At 44.9% G+C, this 12,944-nt stretch overlaps 1 non-coding gene across 1 annotated transcript; it reads left to right on the top strand.

Moving 5' to 3' along the window:
* Nucleotides 1-5,808: 5,808 nt before the first annotated feature.
* On the top strand, nt 5,809-5,927 carry LOC138360453 (5S ribosomal RNA). Its single transcript, XR_011226399.1, has one exon. It is a non-coding gene; the product is annotated as a 5S ribosomal RNA (ribosomal RNA).
* Nucleotides 5,928-12,944: the final 7,017 nt, after the last annotated feature.

Here is a 12,944-nt window from a genome sequence, read left to right as displayed (position 1 = left end):
TTACGTCTAGTGAAGAATTGCTTTTGTTCATTTGTATGATTAAAAATTAATATAATATGAATTCCTCGCTTAAAGTAAAATATAAAATATATATTGGATTTATATGATTGGTTAATATTCCAAGTGATGCTGAATATCCCCTATAATTTTGTTTTGTTTGTTTGTTATGTACACATTCCAAATGAAATCAATATAAATGTTATTATTAATGTTTGAAAGTTGATTGTCTACTTGAATCTCTCTATTAAAGTGTGTGTGGCTCCGGATGGAGCCTGGTTATGGTATTTGTCGTGGTGGGTGGCAGAAGTGCTTACTTCTTCTCTGTCTTCTTTGGCAAAAGAACTGCCTGAATGTTTGGAAGAACACCTCCCTGTGCAATGGTTACGCCAGACAGAAGTTTGTTGAGTTCTTCGTCGTTGCGGATGGCCAACTGCAAGTGACGTGGGATGATACGGGTCTTCTTGTTGTCACGTGCGGCATTACCGGCGAGCTCCAGAACTTCGGCAGCGAGGTATTCCATGACGGCTGCCAGGTAGACAGGAGCGCCAGCACCGACGCGTTCGGCGTAGTTGCCCTTACGCAGCAGACGGTGAATTCTGCCCACGGGGAACTGAAGTCCGGCCCTGCTGGAGCGAGACTTTGACTTGCCCTTCACTTTGCCTCCCTTGCCGCGTCCTGACATTGCTGCTGCTGTTGTGGGTTTGTGGTGTTTTATGCCGCCCCGCAGATCGAGCTTCGTGTTATATACCCCGCTCAGGATCAAGGGAGCCCGCCACTGACCAATCAGCGCGCTCCGCCACGCGACCCGCTCTGAGCTGAGTCGCGAGCGGGATATAAAAGGAAAGCTCGCCTCGCGCAAAAGTTCATTATTGTATCGCAACGCCAGCCAGCACGAGCATCATCATGCCACCCAAGGCATCTGGAAAGGCTGCCAAGAAGGCCGGAAAGGCCCAGAAGGCCATTGCCAAGGGCGATAAGAAAAAGAAGCGCAGGAGGAAGGAGAGCTACAGCATCTACATCTACAAAGTGCTGAAGCAGGTCCACCCCGACACTGGTATCTCTTCCAAAGCCATGTCGATCATGAACTCGTTCGTGAACGACATCTTCGAGCGCATCGCCGCCGAGGCTTCTCGCCTGGCCCACTACAACAAGCGTTCCACCATTACCAGTCGGGAGATCCAGACGGCTGTAAGGCTCCTGTTGCCCGGAGAACTGGCCAAGCACGCCGTCTCTGAGGGCACTAAGGCCGTCACCAAGTACACCTCCTCCAAGTAAACGGCTTACTTACTGCCCTGTGGTGGTGGCTTGGCCTCAAACCAACAAACTCGGCTCCATTGGAGCCACACTTTAATTTCTAAAGAGATTGTGAGTGTTAGACACCAATACTATTATAACAAAAACCTCTGTCACTGAAAGCAAATAGCTATAAAATGAGAATATTTATGAAACTGTCTGTGTGTGTTTCTCTCTCTCAGTCTCTGTCTGTCTGTCTGTCTGTCTGTCTCTGTCTTGTCTGTCTCTGTCTTGTCTGTCTGTCTGTCTGTCTGTGTCTCTCTCTCTCTCTCTCTCTCTCTCTCTCTCTCTCTCTCTCTCTCTCTCTCTCTCTCTCTCTCTCTCTCTCTCTCTCTCTCTCTCTCTCTCTCAACACATATAAGCACTCGGTATCTTTTTTTTTTTCTAGAGATTAGAGATTCATTGTTATGTTCCACATTAGGATTACTATGCAGGCCACCCTCTTAGGTTTGAAAATGTCAAGAAAACGGTTAATTTAAAATGTCATCTCCTAACTTAACAGATTAAGCCAGAGGACCGAAAACAGAATAAAACAGGACTGGACAGTATGTCACTTATACAAGCTGCTTTTATTTCTAGTACAGTATGACAATTTTTATTTTGGGGGGGGGGGGGGGGGTGGGTGATCCTTGACAGTGCATAAGAGCGAAAAGCGACGGCGTTTTGTTTGTAAGAGAACAGGTTGTACTACAAATGACTTGATTTATTGATATCACGTGTATGTATGACACCTAAATTAGTGTATTTGTTTATTTATTTATTTATTTATTATATGTGTAGATGAAGGTTAATTCATATGACTGATGCTAGGAATGTCTGAAATCTCCTTAGAAGGATATTTTGGCCCTGAGAAGGGCCGAGTTTGGTGTATACTAGGGTGGTCGATTTAGCTTATGCACGCTCTCCACGGATACGGCGAGCAAGCTGAATGTCCTTTGGCATGATGGTGACACGCTTGGCGTGGATGGCACAGAGGTTAGTGTCCTCGAAGAGACCGACCAGGTAAGCCTCGGATGCCTCCTGTAAAGCCATGACGGCAGACGACTGGAAGCGAAGATCGGTCTTGAAGTCCTGGGCAATCTCGCGCACCAGACGCTGGAAGGGAAGTTTCCTGATGAGCAACTCGGTGCTCTTCTGGTAACGACGGATCTCACGCAGGGCGACCGTTCCGGGCCTGTAACGGTGAGGCTTCTTCACACCCCCTGTGGCAGGAGCAGACTTGCGTGCTGCCTTGGTGGCCAGCTGCTTACGAGGAGCCTTGCCTCCCGTGGACTTGCGAGCAGTCTGCTTGGTGCGAGCCATGGTGAACAACTGTGGTTTGTGATGGCCGGCGCCGAAAAATTTTTGCTTATATACGCCGTCTCGAGGCGCTTGCTCGAGCGCCATTGGCTGCTCGACTCGCCTACGTCACCCCGTTGCCCCTCCCCTCCTTCCTCTGGCTGCAGCCAACAGGCGGCTCACCTCAATCACTATTATCGCTGATTTTGCTCTATTTTTTGGATTTGTGCAAAAGTCATTTCACAGGGACGTGAAACAGACGAGTAGGCAACTGCAGTTTTGAAAGCGTTGTGAGAAAGCCGTGTCTACTCGACCACAAGCGTAAAGTAAGGGCAGGCAGGAGTTGCAATGCTACTAGTACGTCCGCTTGATGGGATATAGTCGGGAAATCGTGCGGGCATTCGTCAATTCGATTCACACAACTTCAACACCATGACTGGACGCGGCAAGGGAGGCAAGGGACTCGGAAAGGGTGGCGCCAAGCGTCATCGTAAGGTGCTACGTGACAACATCCAGGGCATCACCAAGCCCGCTATTCGTCGCTTAGCTCGTCGTGGCGGCGTGAAGCGTATTTCGGGTCTCATCTACGAAGAGACCCGTGGCGTCCTGAAGGTGTTCCTCGAGAACGTCATCCGTGATGCTGTAACCTACACGGAACACGCCAAGAGGAAGACCGTCACTGCTATGGACGTGGTGTACGCTCTGAAGCGCCAGGGTCGTACCCTCTACGGATTCGGCGGATAAGAGCTTGGCTAATCCATCGATTCCACCCACCACCACCTCAAAACGGGACCTAATTAGGTCCCTATACTTTTTTTACTGAAGGGCTTAATAGACGATAACATAAATTGTTTTGATATCAGCTAGCACATTGGGTCTTATGAAATCTATTTTTTATCCTCGCATGCTTAAAGGGACTCTGATTGGGGAGGGAGGGGGGGGGGGGGGGGAAGGTTTGTTACGTTATATACTAGCAGAGCAGGATCATTGGTGGGGGGGGGGGGGGGTGAGGGGAGAGAGAGAGAGAGAGAGAGAGAGAGAGAGAGAGAGATCTTTCCCAACTCTTCCTTTTTACATGAGTGAGCTACCCGTTTTATTCATTTTATCCTTCTCAGAGCTGTTTTGATAGTATCCAAATGATGGTAAATGAAAAGGGAGGACACGAATATCTACCCAGAATTCAGGACTGGCAATCGATATGCATGTTTGAGTGCGAATCTTTTTCTCTCTCAACTTAGGTATACGTTTATGTCGTACCTAAAAGCGAGAACCACACTATTGGGACAAGTATGCAAGGCCCAATTTTCCTAACAAGCACAGTTAATTTTGTTATTTTCGAACATTTCTTTCCAAATTGGTTTATCCAATTAACAGTATTATATTAAGATCATGAATTGCTGGGTTAGGTTAGGTTAGGTTAGCTTAGCTTAGGTTAGGTTAGGTTAGGTTAGGTTAGGTTAGGTTAGCTTAGCTTGGGTTAGCTTAGGTTAGGTTAGGTTAGCTTAGCTTGGGTTAGCATAGGTTAGGTTAGGTTTGATTACATTTCTATGTTAGATTTAACTCAAATTCAAAACAATTGCAGTCATTCGGCTTGTTAGTCAACTTGCCTCTAATAGGGGCAATTTGTCTAACAAGACTATTTAGTTTTGTGTGCATATATATATATATATATATATATATATATATATATATATATATATATATATATATATATATATATATATATATATATATATTATAGCTTCAAGACTCCGAACCAATATAGAAGCATCAAGAGGAAGTGCTTGTGTTATGGGCCAATAGGCCTTCTGCAGTTACTTCCATTCTTATGTTTTTATTCCCATTGGTTCGTGTTTTATCTTGTGTAAATGTCAATCACCTTACCCAAAACTTTGGTACCATATCACCTCACCCATGTGTATATATATAATATATATATATATATATATATATATATATATATATATATATATATATATATATATATATATATAATATACAGAGTAAATCTACCCCAAAAGTAATGATTTATTTGTCTACAAAACTAAACTCTTTTTGGAATCATATGAGGCCCCTCCACTGAGGGGGGAGGCCTGGATGTTTATTGTCATGTGTATTCATGCTGCTTGCATGTCGTCGTTTATTTTGCCTTTGTTGTTTTCTTGACAGCTTTCTTTGCCTTGGGTGGTTTGGGAGATTTTGAAGCTCTCTTTATTTTGGGCTTTTTGTTCCCAACAACAAGCTGCTGCTGCTGCTGCTTCTTTTTCAAGGCTGTAGGTGGTTTGTTGCTTGTGGCGGCTTTCTTGGGAGTTACCACGGCCTTCTTTGCTGCTGTAGATGGTTTCTTGGTTGTGGTGGCTTTCTTGGGAGTTAGAACGGCCCTCTTCTCTGCTACGGCCAGCTTGAATGATCCACTAGCTCCACTTCCCTTGGTCTGAACAAGAATGCCGTCAGCCACTGCTTTCTTGAGAAATCTTCGGATGTAAATGGCGATCTTGGCAGCCTCGACTTTGTTGTTGGCAACAACGTACTTCTTGATTGCTTGTAGAGACGAGCCCTTACGGTCTTTGAGTGCTGCGACCGCGGCTAGAACCATTTGACTAGTTTTCGGGTGAGCAACCTGGACGCGAGGTTTCCTGGTGGTGGCCACCACAGCAGCAGCAGCCGCAGCCTTCTTGGTAGGCTTTGCTTCTACCATGATGATGATGAGATAACCAAGGTGATGAGAGACGCTCAGACAGTCACGGGGGAATGATGCTGCCGCCGCTTGAGCCGAACCTATTTATGTGCCGGCACGGTACAGAAGCTGCAACCTGGCAACTCGTCCACCAATCACGACGGTTGGTTTTACGGCTCCGAAACCTGGATCCCATATCTTCTCTAAAATAGAAGCATTTGTTCATGTTCTTTGTAAAAGTATCATAAAGCAGGACAGATGAGACAAATATCATAAAAACTGAAGAGCAGATGAGCACACACATGTTTGTATTACAAAAGAAAATCCACAAATTCATTAGAAATTGGCAGGGCAGGCTGAGGAAGTAGGTAGATGTAAAATGTCTGTAAATGGCGAAAGAACATAAACCCAAGACTGAATAAACGATGTTAAATATCCATGCCAAGGAGACAAAAATATGTTAGGATACAATTACCATTAAGACACCACAAGCAGGTCCGTATCCTGCCGCGATGACTTAAAAGAGTTGGTTATTAGCCACAATGTGTAGGCAGTCTCATGCCAACGGCCATACCACGTTGAGAACACCGCTTCTCGTCCGATCAGCGAAGTTAAGCAACGTTGGGTTTGGTTAGTACTTGGATGGGTGACCGCCTGGGAACACCAAATGCTGTTGGCAATAATGTTTTTTGTTTTGTTTTGTTTTGTTTCGTTTGTTTTTGTTTGAATGGCTGGCTCCACGGGAAATTCACGGAGTTGTGTGGAATAAGGCCTGGTAAAATGAATTAATATGTATGTCATGTTTAAAACAAACTCGCTTAATATAGATATTGTGTGAGGCTTTATACAAAAACAAACAACCAAAACAAAACATGTTGTATATATATATAGCTTAATCCGGGTTTGAACTCGCAACTCCAAGAATACGCATCACTTATATACACTTTACCACTGGACCACTGCTGCAGGACACAAGCTTGATGCTGAGGTATCAATTTAATGACGTAAATGCCATTTCCACAAATAAATGATAATTAAAAAGTATTTGTATGTACAAATCTTTTCTGTTTAAAAGGCTACAATATCAGTTACTGATATAATTTGTGTTAATGTTTCTATACCCCCCCCCCCCCCCCCCCCCCCCCCCCCCCCCCCCCCCCCCCCCCCCCCCCCCCCCCCCCCCCCCCCCCCCCCCCCCCCCCCCCCCCCCCCCCCAACTCCCACCTACTACCACCACCACCACCACCACCAATCACCACCAATCACCACCAATCACCACCAATCACCACCAATCACCACCACCACATCTAACCGAAAACCCCCTAACACATCAACCCTCCCCCCAATCAACAGGCGAAATAATAACCCTCAAATGCCTGCCTGCCTGCCTGCCTGCAAGCCAATACTAACGGTCTTCTCAGAAAGAAAATCTCTTTGTATCTGTATTACTTGATGAAATGTATGATTCTAATAATGAAAATAAATTTTGATGTCGGTTGTATGAGCATAATGACCAATATGCACATGATATGAATGAATTAAATAGTGTAGTTTTAAGTAATTAGGTTGTAGACACATTAAGCGGATATGATATTTGACGCGTCCAGAACTGGTGATTTTTGGTTTAGTTTTAAATGCACCACCACCACCACCACCACCATTGCTTCCCCAGAGCCTAATTAAGGACCGGTAAAAGGAGTCAATATGTATGTCATCTATAAAACCAAAGAATGAATAAAAAAACACACACACAAACCTACATAATAGTATTAGGAAGATTGTATGGCAAAAAAAAAAAAGTATTATTCCCATTGGGTCGTTTGAACTCGCGACTTCCAAAATACCAGCCACACACCTTACCACCCAGCCACCATAGAGTTGGTATAATTGTGCAACTTTAGTTATAAAAGTAAAGTTCTTATTGTCTCAAATCTTATTGTCTGTTCTATGAAAAGGCATGATGTAAATTATGTATTTTTTGAATGATTGAATTGTAGGCACATTAAGCGGATTCGATATTTGATATATCCAGAAAAGGTGATTTCTGTTCAGTTTTAAAATGCATCACCGTTAACGCTAAAGGACTGGTAAAACGACTCGATGTTTGTCATTTTTAAAATAAACACTAAAACTAGGCCCTTAACATATATAATGTTTGAATATAAATTGAATGCATATAAATACAAAGTGGGAGTGGCTGGCTGGCTGGCTGGCTGGCTGGCTGGCTGGCTGGCTGGCTGGCTGCCTGCCTGCCTGCCTGCCTGCCTGCCTGCCTGCCTGCTGCCTGGCTGGTGGCTGGCTGGCTGGCTGGCTGGCTGGCTGGCTGGCTGGCTGGCTGGCTGGCTGGCTGGCTGGCTGGCTGGCTGGCTGGCTGCCTGCCTGCCTGCCCGCCCGCCCGCCCGCCCGCCCGCCCGCCCGCCTGCTTGCCTTGCCTTGCCTTGCCTTGCCTTGCCTGTCCTGTCCTGTTATTGCCTTGCCTTGCCTTGCCTTGCCTTGCCTTGCCTTGCCTTGCCCTGCCCTGCCCTGCCTTGGCTGCAGCTGGCTGGCTGGCCGTAAATCAACTCTTAACAACACCATACCACACCACACCATCACTCATCACCCATCACCCACCACCGGCCCCAGTCTCCCAGCCTCTCTTATATACCCGAGCAGGCCCTTTAAATTATTTGAATTGTTGCACTTCGGCCAATGGCAGGCACGATCGCTGCTGCTCAAACATATTCTGGTTCACAAGTATTATAATATATTATATTATATATATTATATATATATATATATATATATATATATATATATATATATATATATATATATATATATATATATATATATATATATATATATATATATATATTCATGAAACACATTAAAACCTTGATCATTTATTCATTCATTACGTCTAGTGAAGAATTGCTTTTGTTCATTTGTATGATTAAAAATTAATATAATATGAATTCCTCGCTTAAAGTAAAATATAAAATATATATTGGATTTATATGATTGGTTAATATTCCAAGTGATGCTGAATATCCCCTATAATTTTGTTTTGTTTGTTTGTTATGTACACATTCCAAATGAAATCAATATAAATGTTATTATTAATGTTTGAAAGTTGATTGTCTACTTGAATCTCTCTATTAAAGTGTGTGTGGCTCCGGATGGAGCCTGGTTATGGTATTTGTCGTGGTGGGTGGCAGAAGTGCTTACTTCTTCTCTGTCTTCTTTGGCAAAAGAACTGCCTGAATGTTTGGAAGAACACCTCCCTGTGCAATGGTTACGCCAGACAGAAGTTTGTTGAGTTCTTCGTCGTTGCGGATGGCCAACTGCAAGTGACGTGGGATGATACGGGTCTTCTTGTTGTCACGTGCGGCATTACCGGCGAGCTCCAGAACTTCGGCAGCGAGGTATTCCATGACGGCTGCCAGGTAGACAGGAGCGCCAGCACCGACGCGTTCGGCGTAGTTGCCCTTACGCAGCAGACGGTGAATTCTGCCCACGGGGAACTGAAGTCCGGCCCTGCTGGAGCGAGACTTTGACTTGCCCTTCACTTTGCCTCCCTTGCCGCGTCCTGACATTGCTGCTGCTGTTGTGGGTTTGTGGTGTTTTATGCCGCCCCGCAGATCGAGCTTCGTGTTATATACCCCGCTCAGGATCAAGGGAGCCCGCCACTGACCAATCAGCGCGCTCCGCCACGCGACCCGCTCTGAGCTGAGTCGCGAGCGGGATATAAAAGGAAAGCTCGCCTCGCGCAAAAGTTCATTATTGTATCGCAACGCCAGCCAGCACGAGCATCATCATGCCACCCAAGGCATCTGGAAAGGCTGCCAAGAAGGCCGGAAAGGCCCAGAAGGCCATTGCCAAGGGCGATAAGAAAAAGAAGCGCAGGAGGAAGGAGAGCTACAGCATCTACATCTACAAAGTGCTGAAGCAGGTCCACCCCGACACTGGTATCTCTTCCAAAGCCATGTCGATCATGAACTCGTTCGTGAACGACATCTTCGAGCGCATCGCCGCCGAGGCTTCTCGCCTGGCCCACTACAACAAGCGTTCCACCATTACCAGTCGGGAGATCCAGACGGCTGTAAGGCTCCTGTTGCCCGGAGAACTGGCCAAGCACGCCGTCTCTGAGGGCACTAAGGCCGTCACCAAGTACACCTCCTCCAAGTAAACGGCTTACTTACTGCCCTGTGGTGGTGGCTTGGCCTCAAACCAACAAACTCGGCTCCATTGGAGCCACACTTTAATTTCTAAAGAGATTGTGAGTGTTAGACACCAATACTATTATAACAAAAACCTCTGTCACTGAAAGCAAATAGCTATAAAATGAGAATATTTATGAAACTGTCTGTGTGTGTTTCTCTCTCTCAGTCTCTGTCTGTCTGTCTGTCTGTCTGTCTCTGTCTTGTCTGTCTCTGTTGTCTGTCTGTCTGTCTGTCTGTCTCTCTCTCTCTCTCTCTCTCTCTCTCTCTCTCTCTCTCTCTCTCTCTCTCTCTCTCTCTCTCTCTCTCTCTCTCTCTCTCTCAACACATATAAGCACTCGGTATCTTTTTTTTTTTCTAGAGATTAGAGATTCATTGTTATGTTCCACATTAGGATTACTATGCAGGCCACCCTCTTAGGTTTGAAAATGTCAAGAAAACGGTTAATTTAAAATGTCATCTCCTAACTTAACAGATTAAGCCAGAGGACCGAAAACAGAATAAAACAGGACTGGACAGTATGTCACTTATACAAGCTGCTTTTATTTCTAGTACAGTATGACAATTTTTATTTTGGGGGGGGGGGGGGGGGGGTGGGTGATCCTTGACAGTGCATAAGAGCGAAAAGCGACGGCGTTTTGTTTGTAAGAGAACAGGTTGTACTACAAATGACTTGATTTATTGATATCACGTGTATGTATGACACCTAAATTAGTGTATTTGTTTATTTATTTATTTATTTATTATATGTGTAGATGAAGGTTAATTCATATGACTGATGCTAGGAATGTCTGAAATCTCCTTAGAAGGATATTTTGGCCCTGAGAAGGGCCGAGTTTGGTGTATACTAGGGTGGTCGATTTAGCTTATGCACGCTCTCCACGGATACGGCGAGCAAGCTGAATGTCCTTTGGCATGATGGTGACACGCTTGGCGTGGATGGCACAGAGGTTAGTGTCCTCGAAGAGACCGACCAGGTAAGCCTCGGATGCCTCCTGTAAAGCCATGACGGCAGACGACTGGAAGCGAAGATCGGTCTTGAAGTCCTGGGCAATCTCGCGCACCAGACGCTGGAAGGGAAGTTTCCTGATGAGCAACTCGGTGCTCTTCTGGTAACGACGGATCTCACGCAGGGCGACCGTTCCGGGCCTGTAACGGTGAGGCTTCTTCACACCCCCTGTGGCAGGAGCAGACTTGCGTGCTGCCTTGGTGGCCAGCTGCTTACGAGGAGCCTTGCCTCCCGTGGACTTGCGAGCAGTCTGCTTGGTGCGAGCCATGGTGAACAACTGTGGTTTGTGATGGCCGGCGCCGAAAAATTTTTGCTTATATACGCCGTCTCGAGGCGCTTGCTCGAGCGCCATTGGCTGCTCGACTCGCCTACGTCACCCCGTTGCCCCTCCCCTCCTTCCTCTGGCTGCAGCCAACAGGCGGCTCACCTCAATCACTATTATCGCTGATTTTGCTCTATTTTTTGGATTTGTGCAAAAGTCATTTCACAGGGACGTGAAACAGACGAGTAGGCAACTGCAGTTTTGAAAGCGTTGTGAGAAAGCCGTGTCTACTCGACCACAAGCGTAAAGTAAGGGCAGGCAGGAGTTGCAATGCTACTAGTACGTCCGCTTGATGGGATATAGTCGGGAAATCGTGCGGGCATTCGTCAATTCGATTCACACAACTTCAACACCATGACTGGACGCGGCAAGGGAGGCAAGGGACTCGGAAAGGGTGGCGCCAAGCGTCATCGTAAGGTGCTACGTGACAACATCCAGGGCATCACCAAGCCCGCTATTCGTCGCTTAGCTCGTCGTGGCGGCGTGAAGCGTATTTCGGGTCTCATCTACGAAGAGACCCGTGGCGTCCTGAAGGTGTTCCTCGAGAACGTCATCCGTGATGCTGTAACCTACACGGAACACGCCAAGAGGAAGACCGTCACTGCTATGGACGTGGTGTACGCTCTGAAGCGCCAGGGTCGTACCCTCTACGGATTCGGCGGATAAGAGCTTGGCTAATCCATCGATTCCACCCACCACCACCTCAAAACGGGACCTAATTAGGTCCCTATACTTTTTTTACTGAAGGGCTTAATAGACGATAACATAAATTGTTTTGATATCAGCTAGCACATTGGGTCTTATGAAATCTATTTTTTATCCTCGCATGCTTAAAGGGACTCTGATTGGGGAGGGAGGGGGGGGGGGGGAAGGTTTGTTACGTTATATACTAGCAGAGCAGGATCATTGGTGGGGGGGGGGGGGGTGAGGGGGAGAGAGAGAGAGAGAGAGAGAGAGAGAGAGAGAGAGAGAGAGAGAGATCTTTCCCAACTCTTCCTTTTTACATGAGTGAGCTACCCGTTTTATTCATTTTATCCTTCTCAGAGCTGTTTTGATAGTATCCAAATGATGGTAAATGAAAAGGGAGGACACGAATATCTACCCAGAATTCAGGACTGGCAATCGATATGCATGTTTGAGTGCGAATCTTTTTCTCTCTCAACTTAGGTATACGTTTATGTCGTACCTAAAAGCGAGAACCACACTATTGGGACAAGTATGCAAGGCCCAATTTTCCTAACAAGCACAGTTAATTTTGTTATTTTCGAACATTTCTTTCCAAATTGGTTTATCCAATTAACAGTATTATATTAAGATCATGAATTGCTGGGTTAGGTTAGGTTAGGTTAGCTTAGCTTAGGTTAGGTTAGGTTAGGTTAGGTTAGGTTAGGTTAGCTTAGCTTGGGTTAGCTTAGGTTAGGTTAGGTTAGCTTAGCTTGGGTTAGCATAGGTTAGGTTAGGTTTGATTACATTTCTATGTTAGATTTAACTCAAATTCAAAACAATTGCAGTCATTCGGCTTGTTAGTCAACTTGCCTCTAATAGGGGCAATTTGTCTAACAAGACTATTTAGTTTTGTGTGCATATATATATATATATATATATATATATATATATATATATATATATATATATATATATATATATATATATATATATATATATATATATATTATAGCTTCAAGACTCCGAACCAATATAGAAGCATCAAGAGGAAGTGCTTGTGTTATGGGCCAATAGGCCTTCTGCAGTTACTTCCATTCTTATGTTTTTATTCCCATTGGTTCGTGTTTTATCTTGTGTAAATGTCAATCACCTTACCCAAAACTTTGGTACCATATCACCTCACCCATGTGTATATATAAATATATATATATATATATATATATATAATATATATATATATATATATATATATATATATATATATAATATACAGAGTAAATCTACCCCAAAAGTAATGATTTATTTGTCTACAAAACTAAACTCTTTTTGGAATCATATGAGGCCCCTCCACTGAGGGGGGAGGCCTGGATGTTTATTGTCATGTGTATTCATGCTGCTTGCATGTCGTCGTTTATTTTGCCTTTGTTGTTTTCTTGACAGCTTTCTTTGCCTTGGGTGGTTTGGGAGATTTTGAAGCTCTCTTTATTTTGGGCTTTT

This window comes from Procambarus clarkii, unplaced genomic scaffold (assembly GCF_040958095.1).
Source record: "Procambarus clarkii isolate CNS0578487 unplaced genomic scaffold, FALCON_Pclarkii_2.0 HiC_scaffold_110, whole genome shotgun sequence".
Taxonomy (NCBI): domain Eukaryota; kingdom Metazoa; phylum Arthropoda; class Malacostraca; order Decapoda; family Cambaridae; genus Procambarus; species Procambarus clarkii.
The sequence above is the reverse complement of the archived record's forward strand: the minus strand, read 5'-3'. Positions and strand labels throughout refer to the sequence as shown.